The sequence below is a fragment of the Macaca mulatta genome, chromosome X, assembly GCF_049350105.2.
Source record: "Macaca mulatta isolate MMU2019108-1 chromosome X, T2T-MMU8v2.0, whole genome shotgun sequence".
In the NCBI taxonomy this organism is placed as follows: Eukaryota; Metazoa; Chordata; class Mammalia; order Primates; family Cercopithecidae; genus Macaca; species Macaca mulatta.
Genome location: NC_133426.1, coordinates 18856451 through 18866597, shown reverse-complemented (window position 1 = coordinate 18866597; position 10147 = coordinate 18856451). Strand labels below are relative to the sequence as shown.

At 46.1% G+C, this 10147-nt stretch overlaps 1 protein-coding gene across 5 annotated transcripts in view; it reads left to right on the top strand.

The window, feature by feature from the left end:
- Positions 1-204: 204 nt before the first annotated feature.
- ADGRG2 (adhesion G protein-coupled receptor G2) overlaps positions 205-10147 on the top strand; it is a 134111-nt gene continuing 124168 nt past the window's right edge. For all 5 annotated transcript variants that reach the window (XM_077989612.1, XM_028842106.2, XM_028842108.2 and 2 more), the window contains exon 1: positions 205-322. The gene's annotated coding sequence lies outside the window, so the exon portion shown is untranslated. The remainder of the gene's footprint in view (positions 323-10147) is intronic.

Sequence of the window (10147 nt, the reverse complement as noted above, 5' to 3'; positions counted from 1 at the left end):
GGTGGGCGGCTCGGCTCGCCGCCCCCTCTTTTCCCCGGTCCTGGCCCCGAGCTCCCAGCCAGTCTTCGGCCGGCCGCGCTGCCCGCTCCCCCTCCTCCCTCCGCGCCCCGCCCGCTCCCCACCTCCGCGCCCAGCCTCGCAGCCGCCGAGCGCCGGACGCGCCACGCCGCGCTGGGCAGCTGGAGAGCTGGCGGCCGAGCGGGCCGGGAGCGGCGGGGGCGGCGCCCAGGCCGCGGGCGGGGGGAGGAGGGCCGCAGCCCGGGAGAGGGGAAAAGGCGGGCCGCACGGCGCCAGCAGCCAGCCCCGAGGACGCGAGCGGCAGGTAAGCGCTCGGCGTCGGGACGGGTATGACCCCTTGGGCTCCTGAGACCCAGACTCGCACAGCCGGCCACGGGCGCTGGAGGCTCGGGCGCAGCGTCTAACCCCGGAGGGCGGCGGGCCAGCGGGCCGGCGGGACGAACGCGCCTTCCGCCCGGCTGCGGTTCCTAGCCCGGGCCCGGGACCGTCCTGAAAGGCGGAGGCGTAACTCCCAACCCTGGGGCTGGTTCCCCGACGGGAGGAACCCGGGCGCCGTGGGAAAGGGGGCTCCAAGGGGAGACGCGCGTCTCCAAAACCTTCGGACAGGGCCGGACTCTCCCCAGCCCGCGGGAAACTGAGCCACGAGCCTGACTCGCGCGGGCGGTGTGCTAGACGCCAATTCCCGGGAGCCCGCCTCCCCGCGCCTGGCGGGGCTGCGGCGGTGCTGGCGGAGCGCGAACGCGCCCGGGCCCGGGACGGCTTGGGGCGGCACCACTCGGCGCGGCCCCGAACAGGTGGCCTCGGGCTCCGAGGGACGGAGCGGCGGCCGGGAGCCAGGGGGTGAGCTCGCCGGGGAAGGAGGGGGCTCGTGGTCTCGGAGTGAGCGCATTTCGGCAGGGACTCGAGTTTCGAGGCTCCGGAACCCGATAAAAAGTGAGGGGGAAGAAGAGAGCTGACCTCCCGAGAGCCAGACGAAGCAGGGGACAGGTTTTCCGTGGCTGCTTCGACAGTGACAGTCCGTACTGTGCACGAGAATCCCCAGGGATCCCGTTAAAATGAGATTCTGATCCCGCAGGTCTGGGGTGGGGGCCAAGCGTCTGCATTTCTAAGAAGCTCCCAGAGGCTGCTGATGCTGTTCCATGGACCACACTTTATCCGGCAGGCCCTACGGAAGTACTTTTTGTCCTGAAGGCTGAAAACCTTAGGAAAAGTGGGAGATCGGGAGACGAGGTCCTAAGATTTTACAATATATATAGCTTTAATACCTCTTTGCCACCTCTGCCCCCAAACGCACACAAAAACACTTGCTACTCTAAAGGCCAAGGTAAACTTTCCCTTCACCCCCTGAAGATTCGCTTTAAAAATTAACAGACAAAGGCAGATTGGTTGGAGAAAAGGCATGCAAATGTATTGATGTGTCCACGGGGAGAGAACAATAGAGTGATTACCCCCAGCCCCCCAATGGGGTACAGAAGCGTGTAGATTATCTCGAGGTTGCAGAAAGAAAGGGGGCTCAACGCATGGCCCCAAACAGGTTACGGTGGTAAAAGAGGTTTTGAGAGGGGGAGAAGGGGAGGCCTGGCCAGCAAAAGTGGTCTGGAGATGTCAGTGAAACCTCACAGGTGACAGCTCTCAGAGAGAATAGACAGTAAATGTTTCTTTCAGACCTTTAAAGGTGTCAGATTCTCAGTTAATTTCTCCTAGATCTGGACAAGAGAGGACCTCAATAAAGCCTGGCTACATCCATGCAGATTCTCTACAAATGCAAATCTCCGGCACCAAGGACAGCTTTGCATTAGCTCTGCTGGCCGGCTCTCTAAACCATTTCAAAATATGTCAAAGAAATATATTTTGGGGTAAAATGTTTTGATTTCCTTCACTACTTATTTAATAGCGAAATGTTTTACTTTTCTTACCAACTTTCTAGCCAAATACACGATCTGATAGCAAGGCTGGCTTCATGGACATGCATCCTGCACTTGGTTTAATGCCGAAATTCTTAATTTTTGAACAAGGGGCCTCTCCTTTTCATTTTGCACTGGGTCCCACAAATTATGTAGCTGATCCTAATAGTCACCATAGGTGGAAAGAGAACCCATTTTTTGATCAGGGTTCGAGGTGGTGGGTGATGGAGAGTAGAGGTTCATTAAGGGAAGACTAGCTAGATGTTGCAGTTGCTCCAGTCTTTCTCAACTCCTCTTTGGCTATCTGAAGAGATAAGTCTAAGAGCATACCCAGGCATGCATGGTGTGACAAAATTTACTGCTTTATTAATATTAATAGTTAACAATTTATTAGGAGCTTAATTATTGATAGACAATGCAATTAAGTTTGATATTGCAATAATTTTCCAAGTTTATCGACAAGTTTGTGTGTTATTTCCAAAGGACTGGGGGGTCTCTATTTAGTGTCTCATAAAATTTTGCTTAGTTAAGATCTAAGATGAGCTGGACATTGCTTGGTTTGGCAGCTTTCACAGCTCAAATGCAAAGCTGGAAAACAAAAAGTGGCCAAATTTTGTAGCTGTTCAGGAGTATTGTTTTACAGGGCCTCAGCGTGATGCCAGCCTGGATCGGATTCCCTTCTGTTTTTATCAATCCCACATCCCTGCAAGGTGACTTTCATTAAAAGGGGGATAGAGCAGATTTAGCTACTGAAAAACACTGAAGAAAGGCAGGGCCAGCATCAGTATTTTGTCTGTGAAGAAATCTTGCCAAAAACCCACCGATTCCAGGTGTGTATACTTTTCTAGAAAAAAAGAAATGTTGATCCGGCCACTGCACTCCAGCCTGGGCGACAGAGCGAGACTCCGTCTCAAAAAAAAAAAAAAAAAAAAGAAAAGAAAAGAAAAAAGAAATGTTGGAAATACAGAAAAGAAAAAGATTGTACTCTAACTATGGAGATGATTTTGTTTAGCAGAGGGAGAAAAAGTCAGAGAAGTGGCATTTCATTGGCGGGTTTGGCAGGGAAAGGAAAGCTGCTGTGTTTTTGGTACCATGAACAGCCTTCCAGAAATGGCAAAGTGAGTTTGCTCAGGTGCAAGGAAGAGCCAGCAAAGAAGCTGATTTTCCATTGCTGATGTGATCATTGTGGGAACTCAGAGGAGGACATCACGACATATGTTCTTGGTGCTTTGACGGCTCAGATGAAACTGAAAAACACATTTTTCCAGTTTTCTGCCTGAGAGTTCCAAGTCACTTTCAAATACACGATACAAACTGGGAAGAGTGCTATTAAATTAACAAAAGGAGGGAGAGGGAGGTGTTTCTGTAATGTTCACAGTTCAAAAGATAGAAAAGAGGGATTCTGACTTTACTCAAAACCTGGGAGCTAGTTTTCATGCTTCACTGAGAAGGGTTTCCCTGACCACAAGATAGGAAGAAAAAAAGTTCTTTTAAAATGTTTATGGTTTCAAAAATGTGTAGGTATTTAATCTGCATGGAACTTATTTTGGGATCATGGTGTGAGGTAGTGGGTGGTGGAACTTAAGAAATGGGCTAACGTTTGGGGAAAGCTATCGTAAAATAAATTCCCACAATCAAATAAATTGTGGTAAACACTGTCCCATTTTTAAATCAAATTAATGAGTTCTTCAGTCTACTCCATGCTTTTCAAATTGAAGTGTAACTTATTATAGTAAAATTCACTCTTTTCAGTGTACAGTTCTAGAAGTTTTGACAAATGTATACAGTCATGTAACCACCATCATATCAGGATGTAGAAGAATTCTACCACTGCAAGGAATTCCCTGTCGACTCTTTGTAGTCAGCCTCCCCCAACTCTCAGCCCCTGGCAACCACTGATTTGTTTGGTGCCCCCATAATTTTGTTCTTTTCAGAATGTCCTGTAAAAAAACTTATGTACTCTGTAGGCTTCTGAGCCTGCCTTCTTTCAGCTAGCATAATGCATTTGAGGTTTATCTGTGTTGCATGGATCAATGCTTCATTCCTTATTGTTGCTGAGCAGTGTCCCAAAGTTTGTTTATCCACTCACCAACTGTTGATGATTATGAATAAAGCCAATATAAATATTCACATATGGCTTTTTGGATGAATGTAAACTTTTATTTCGCTCAGGTAAACATGTAGAAGATTGCTATGTTGTATGTTAGCTTTATCAAAAACTGGTAGCCGGGCACAGTGGCTCATGCCTGTATTCCCAACTACTCAGGAGGCTAAGGCGGGAGGATTGCTTGAGGCCAGGAGTTCAAGAACAGCCTCGGCAACATAGCAACATCCCCGTCCCTACAAAAAAATTTAAAAATTACCTGGGCATGGTAGCATGCACATGTAGTCCTAGCTACTCAGGAGGCTGAGGCAGAGGGATCTCTTGAGCCGAGGAGTTTGAGGCTGCAGTGAGCTATGATTGGGCCACTGCACTCCAGCCTGGGCAACAAGAGTGAAACTCTGTCTCAAAAAAAAAAAGAAAGACAGAAAGAAATTGTATCCTTTTTTCCTCACTTCATTTTCTATAGTAGTGAGTAGGAAGGCTATTTAATTGTTTTTTGTTCATTTATCTTATATTCAGGCCGTTTTACTGAACTTTTCTTAGTTCTAATAGTTTTTCAGTTGATTTTCTTGGATTTTCAAAGTAAACAGTCAAATTATCTGCAAATGGCAATAGTATAGGGAATTTTCACTCCAATATTATTACCTCATTTTATTTTCTTGCTTTAGTGGCTAGGCTTCCCTGTAGGATAATGTTGAGTAGTAGTTGCTACTATTTTACCTTTAACTATTGTGCTTGCCATAGGGTTCGGGTAGCTACCTTAATTATCCTCAGGAGGTTTCTTTTCCATTGTTAGCTTGCTAAAAGTCTAAAGTTTAATTTTAAAATTTCTTGTTCTGCTTGGAATTCTTTTTTTTTTTTCCATCGAAAGCCTAAGAGGTTTAGGATCAGTTCGCTTCTTGACTTTGGAAGTTCATATTTTGATCTCACTGGAGGATAAGTTAGTGTAGCATTAAGTCAATTCATTTTATTTTATTTTATTTAGATAGAGTCTCGCTCTGTCACCTAGGCTGGAAAGCAGTGGTAGTAATCTCAGCTCACTGCAACCTCCGTTTCCTGGGTTCAGGTGATTCTCCTGCCTCAGCCTCCTGAGTACCTAGGACTACAGCTGCGCACCACCACACCTGGCTAATTTTTGTATTTTTAATAGAGACGGGGTTTTGCCATATTGGCCAGGCTGGTCTCGAACTCCTGACCTCAAGTGATCCACCCGCCTTGGCCTCCCAAAGTGCTGAGATTACAGGCATGAGCCACCACGCCTGGCAATTCATTTTATTTAGATGATGAAGAACCTACCTTTGGAGTTTTTTTTTTTATATAATGTTCTTATTTGGGGGAATGCTGGGTGTACTGAGGAAGAAAGATAATCAAGAGATAGTTTATAACCTACTCGTGTATAAATAAGGTAGCTTTTTCTAGTGTTGTTCAAAGTTTTTTTGCCCACCATTCACAGTAAGTACATTTTATATTTATTTTCTTTCTTTCTTTCTTTTTTTTTTTTTTGGAGACAGAGTCTCACTCTGTTGCCCAGGCTAGAGTGCAGTGGTGCCATCTCAGCTCACTGCAGCCTCCGCCTCCCAGGTTCAAGCAATTCTCTGCCTCAGCCTCCCGAGTGGCTGAGATTGCAGGTGCCCGCAACCACGCCCGACTAACTTTTTTTTTTTTTTTTTTTTTTTTTTTTTTTGTATTTTTAGTAGAGATGAGGTTTCACCATCTTGGCCAGGTTGGTCTTGAACTCCTGACCTCGTGATCCACCCGCCTTGGCCTTCCAAAGTGCTGGGATTACAGGCGTGAGCCACCACGCCTGGCCACATTTTATATTTCAACTCAGTACAAACTTGTATATAATGGAAACAAACTCTCACAAAGTCTTTGTCTTTTTCCTGTGTGCAGTATATTGATATTTTCAATTATCTTTCATCTGTTCTATTTCATTTTAAACTGATGATCATGATTTTCCAAATTGATTTGACCATGCTTTCATTTGATTTTTTGACCCACAGTTTGAAAAACATTGTTTTGTAAAACTGCTCATTTAGTTTCTAAGCCCCCAAACTGCTGGATTGTATCCAGTACAGATTCATTTTATATCAGATCCTGCTATGATGCAAAGTGAGTTCATTTATTATGCTCTGAGATCATTGTAACTACCCATTTCTCTTTTGAATTACTGTGTAGCCTCTAAACCGGTCTTTCAGTGTCTACTTTTGACCCCACAGAATAGCCAATAAATGCAGTCTTATAAGTCCATGGCTCAAACTCCCCCCTAATGACCTCTTCCCACACTTTTTTTTTTTTTTTTTTTTTTTTTTGAGATGGAGTCTAGCTCTGTTGCTCAAGCTGGAGTGTAGTGGAGCGATCTCGGCTCACTGTAACCTCTGTCTCCCGGGTTCAAGAAATTCTCCTGCCTCAGCCTCCCTAGTAGCTAGCACTACAGTTACACACCTCCACGCCTGGCTAATTTTTATATTTTTGGTAGAGTCAGGGTTTCACCACATTGATCAGGCTGGTCTCGAACTCTTGACCTCAGGTGATCCACCCACCTCGGCCTAAAGTGCTGGGATTACAGGTGTGAGCCACCGTGCCTGGACTTTTTTTTTCTCTTGAGACGGGATCTCGTTCTTTTGCCCAGACTGGAGTGCAGTGTCATAATCACGGCTCACTGCAGCCTCAACCTGCCAGGCTTAAGTGATCCTCCCACCTCAACCTCCTGAGCAGCTGGAGGCACTACAGGCTTGCGCCACCATGCCTGGCTAATTTTTAAAAAGTTTTTTGTAGTGACAGGGTCTCCCTGTGTTGCCCAGGCTGGTCTCGAACTCCTGGATTCAAGCAGTCTTCCTGTCTCTGCCCCTCAAAGTGCTGAGACTACAGGCATGAGCCTCTGCATCCGGCGTGCACTTTTTTTTTCTTAAAGGAGATGGGGGTCTCAGTCTGTAGCCCAGGCTGGAGTGCAGTGGTGTGATCATAGCTCACTGCAGCCACAAACTCCTGGGCTCATGCAACCACACCCAGCTAATTTTTGTATTTTTAGTAGGGATGGGGTTTCACCATGTTGGCCAGTCTGGTCTTGAACTCCTAACCTCAAGTGATCCTCCTGCCTCGGCCTCCCAAAGTGCTGGGATTATGGGTGGGAGCCACCACGCCGCCTCCTACCATACTTACAATCAATCCCTAGGGCCTCACTGATACGTCCTTTACCCCCATTCTCAACTTTTCCAAACACAGCGTGCTCTGTGCTTGTGTTCCTCACCCAAGCCAAGCATTTGCTGTGCTGCTTGCCCAGAACGCCATTTCACCAGATATTCACACGACTTGTTTCTTTGTTTCATCTGGGTCTTCTCTAACCCTCATTCTAAAACCGTACTCACCACTTACCACAGGAAGGGTCCATTCCCTTATCCCACTTTTGTTTTCTTTGTATCACTGTTACCTGCAATTAGGTTATTTACCTATTTGTTTACTGATGCTGCGTCTTCTTTTCCCTGCTGGAATATAAATTCCAGGAAGGCAGGGACTTTGTGTATTTCGCTCATCATTGTGTTGTCAGGACTTAGAACAGCGGGACATAGTAGATGCTTTATCCACGTGTCTAATGACCGAATGAATGAGCCTAGAATCTAGATAAAATCTGACACTTGTCCTAAGAGAAGTGTAATGTGCCCTGCCTTTCTGTTCCATGTTAGTGTGGAAATTTCTTTAGGTTAAGCGTGGAGTATTTTAATGTAAGCAGTTCATTAACACACTCACCTGGTATCCACTATATTTCTGACCCTCTCATAATAATAATAACGATAGCTAATATTTACTGAGCAGTTACTACTCTTACTGCTTTACATATAATAACTCTAATCCTCCCAACCTCTTGAAGCAGGTACAATTCTCATCATTTTACAGATGAGGAAACTGAGGTACAGAGAAGTTAAGTTGCTTGTCTCAGGTCATACAGAAGGTAAGCAGCGGGTCCAGGGTTTGAATACAGACCATCTGATTTCAGAGCCTGTGTTCTTAATCACAAGCTCCTATAGCTAGAGCAAGGAGTGTGCACAATTCCTGACCTTTGTAAGCCTGGCATGTTTATGGCTTAGCACAGTGGTTCTCAACTGGAGGTGATTTTGCCTACCAGGGGACATTTGACAACGTCAAGAGACATTTTTAGTTGTTATGACTGGCAGGGTTTGGAGGTGCTACTGGTATCTAGTGGGGAGAGGTCAGGGATGCTGCTAAACATCCTAAAGTGCACAGCACAGCCCCCTCACCCCAACAAACAATGATCCAGCCCAAGCGTTAATAGTGCCAAGGTTGAGAAACCCTGCCGTGGCACAGTGGTTCTGAAAGCCCGCTGCCCATTGGAATCACTGGGGGAGCTTGATAAATCGATACCGATGTCCAAGTCTGGTTCCTGACCTTAATAAACCTCAAATGGACCTTCAACATGGCCTGCAGTCCTACCATGCTTGCCTAGTGGGTTTTCTTTTCCATTCTCCAGAACAGCTGTTTGACACCTTTTATTTCCTCTGCCCCTCCTAGATCAGTTGCTGATTCTGGCTCATTCAACAGGAGCCTCCTTATATCCCACTACCCAGACCCCCAACAGGCCCATATTTGCACAAATAAAGTGTTCCCCACTGCCACTATGAAACTGTGACTGAAATGTCCCTAATGGATCTAATGGATCAAAAACTGGCTTCTTTTCTGGGCTCTGGGTCCCTCATCCTCTTTGTCTTCTCAGGGACATTTTTTTTTCTTAATTTTTTTTTTTTTTTTTTTTTTTTTTTTTTTTTTTTTTTTTTGAGACAGATTCTTGCCCCGTCACCCAGGCTGGAGTGCAGTGGTGCAATCTCGGCTCACTGTAACCTCTGCCTCCCGGGCTCAAGTGATTCTCTTGCCTCAGCCTCCTGAGTAGCTGGGACCACAGGTGCCCCCCACCATGCCTGGCTATTTTTCTTTGTATTTTCAGTAGAGATGGGATTTTGCCATGCTGGCCAGGCTGGTCTCGAACTCCTGGCCTCCGGTGATTCGCCCGCCTCAGTCTCCCAAAGTGCTGGGATTACAGGCGTGAGCCACCGCACCTGGCCTTAACTTTTTATTTAGAAATAATTTTAAACTTTACAAATAAGTTGAACTTTTTTTAAAAAAGTACAAAGAATACTCCTGTGCCCTTAATCCAGATTCCTCCGTTGTTAGCATTTTATCCTGTTTGCTTTATCATTTACACTCTTGCTCATGCACCCGGGATTTTCCTGAACCATTTGAGGATAAATTTCATGCAGCAAGACCTTTAACTCCTAAATCCTTCAGTAGGGATTTCCTAAGTATAAGAATATTCTCTCAAATAATCACAGCACTGTTATCAACCTCAGTAAATGTATTGATAAGATACTGTTATCTAATCTGCCATTTGTATTCCAATTTTGACAGTAGACCTGATAACATCCTTTACAGCATTTTTGTCCTTCTAGTACGGGATCCAGTTTAGGGTTGTTGCATTGATTGATTGATTGATTGATTGATTGAGATAGGCTGGAGTGCAGTGGCACCATCTTGGCTCATTGCAACCTCTGCCTCCCACGTTCAAGTGATTCTCCTGCCTCAGCCTCCCGAGTAGCTGGGACTACAGGCATGCGCCACTCCCAGCTAATTTTTTTATTTTTAGTAGACATGGGGTTTTGCCACGTTGGCCAGGCTGGTCTCAAACTCCTGACCTCAGGTGGTCTGCCCACCTCAGGCTCTCAAAGTGTTGAGATTACAGGCGTGAGCCACTGCGCCAGCAGGCTTAGGGTTATTGCATCTAGTTGTCGTGTCTCTTAGTCTCTTTTAGTCTGGAACACTTCTATTGCCTTTCTTTGTCCTTTGTAACATTGATATTTGGGTTGAATATAGACTATGCCCTCTCCTTTTTTGTTTTTGTTTTTGTTTTTTTTTTGAGACAGAGTCTCACTCTGTCGCCAGGCTGGAGTACAGTGGTGCGATCTCGGCTCACTGCAACCTCCACCTCCTGAGTTCAAGCGATTCTCCTGCCTCAGCCTCCCAAGTAGCTGGGATTACAGGTATGAGCCACCACGCCCAGCTAATTTTTGTATTTTTAGTAGAGACGGGGTTTCACCATGTTGGCCAGGATGGT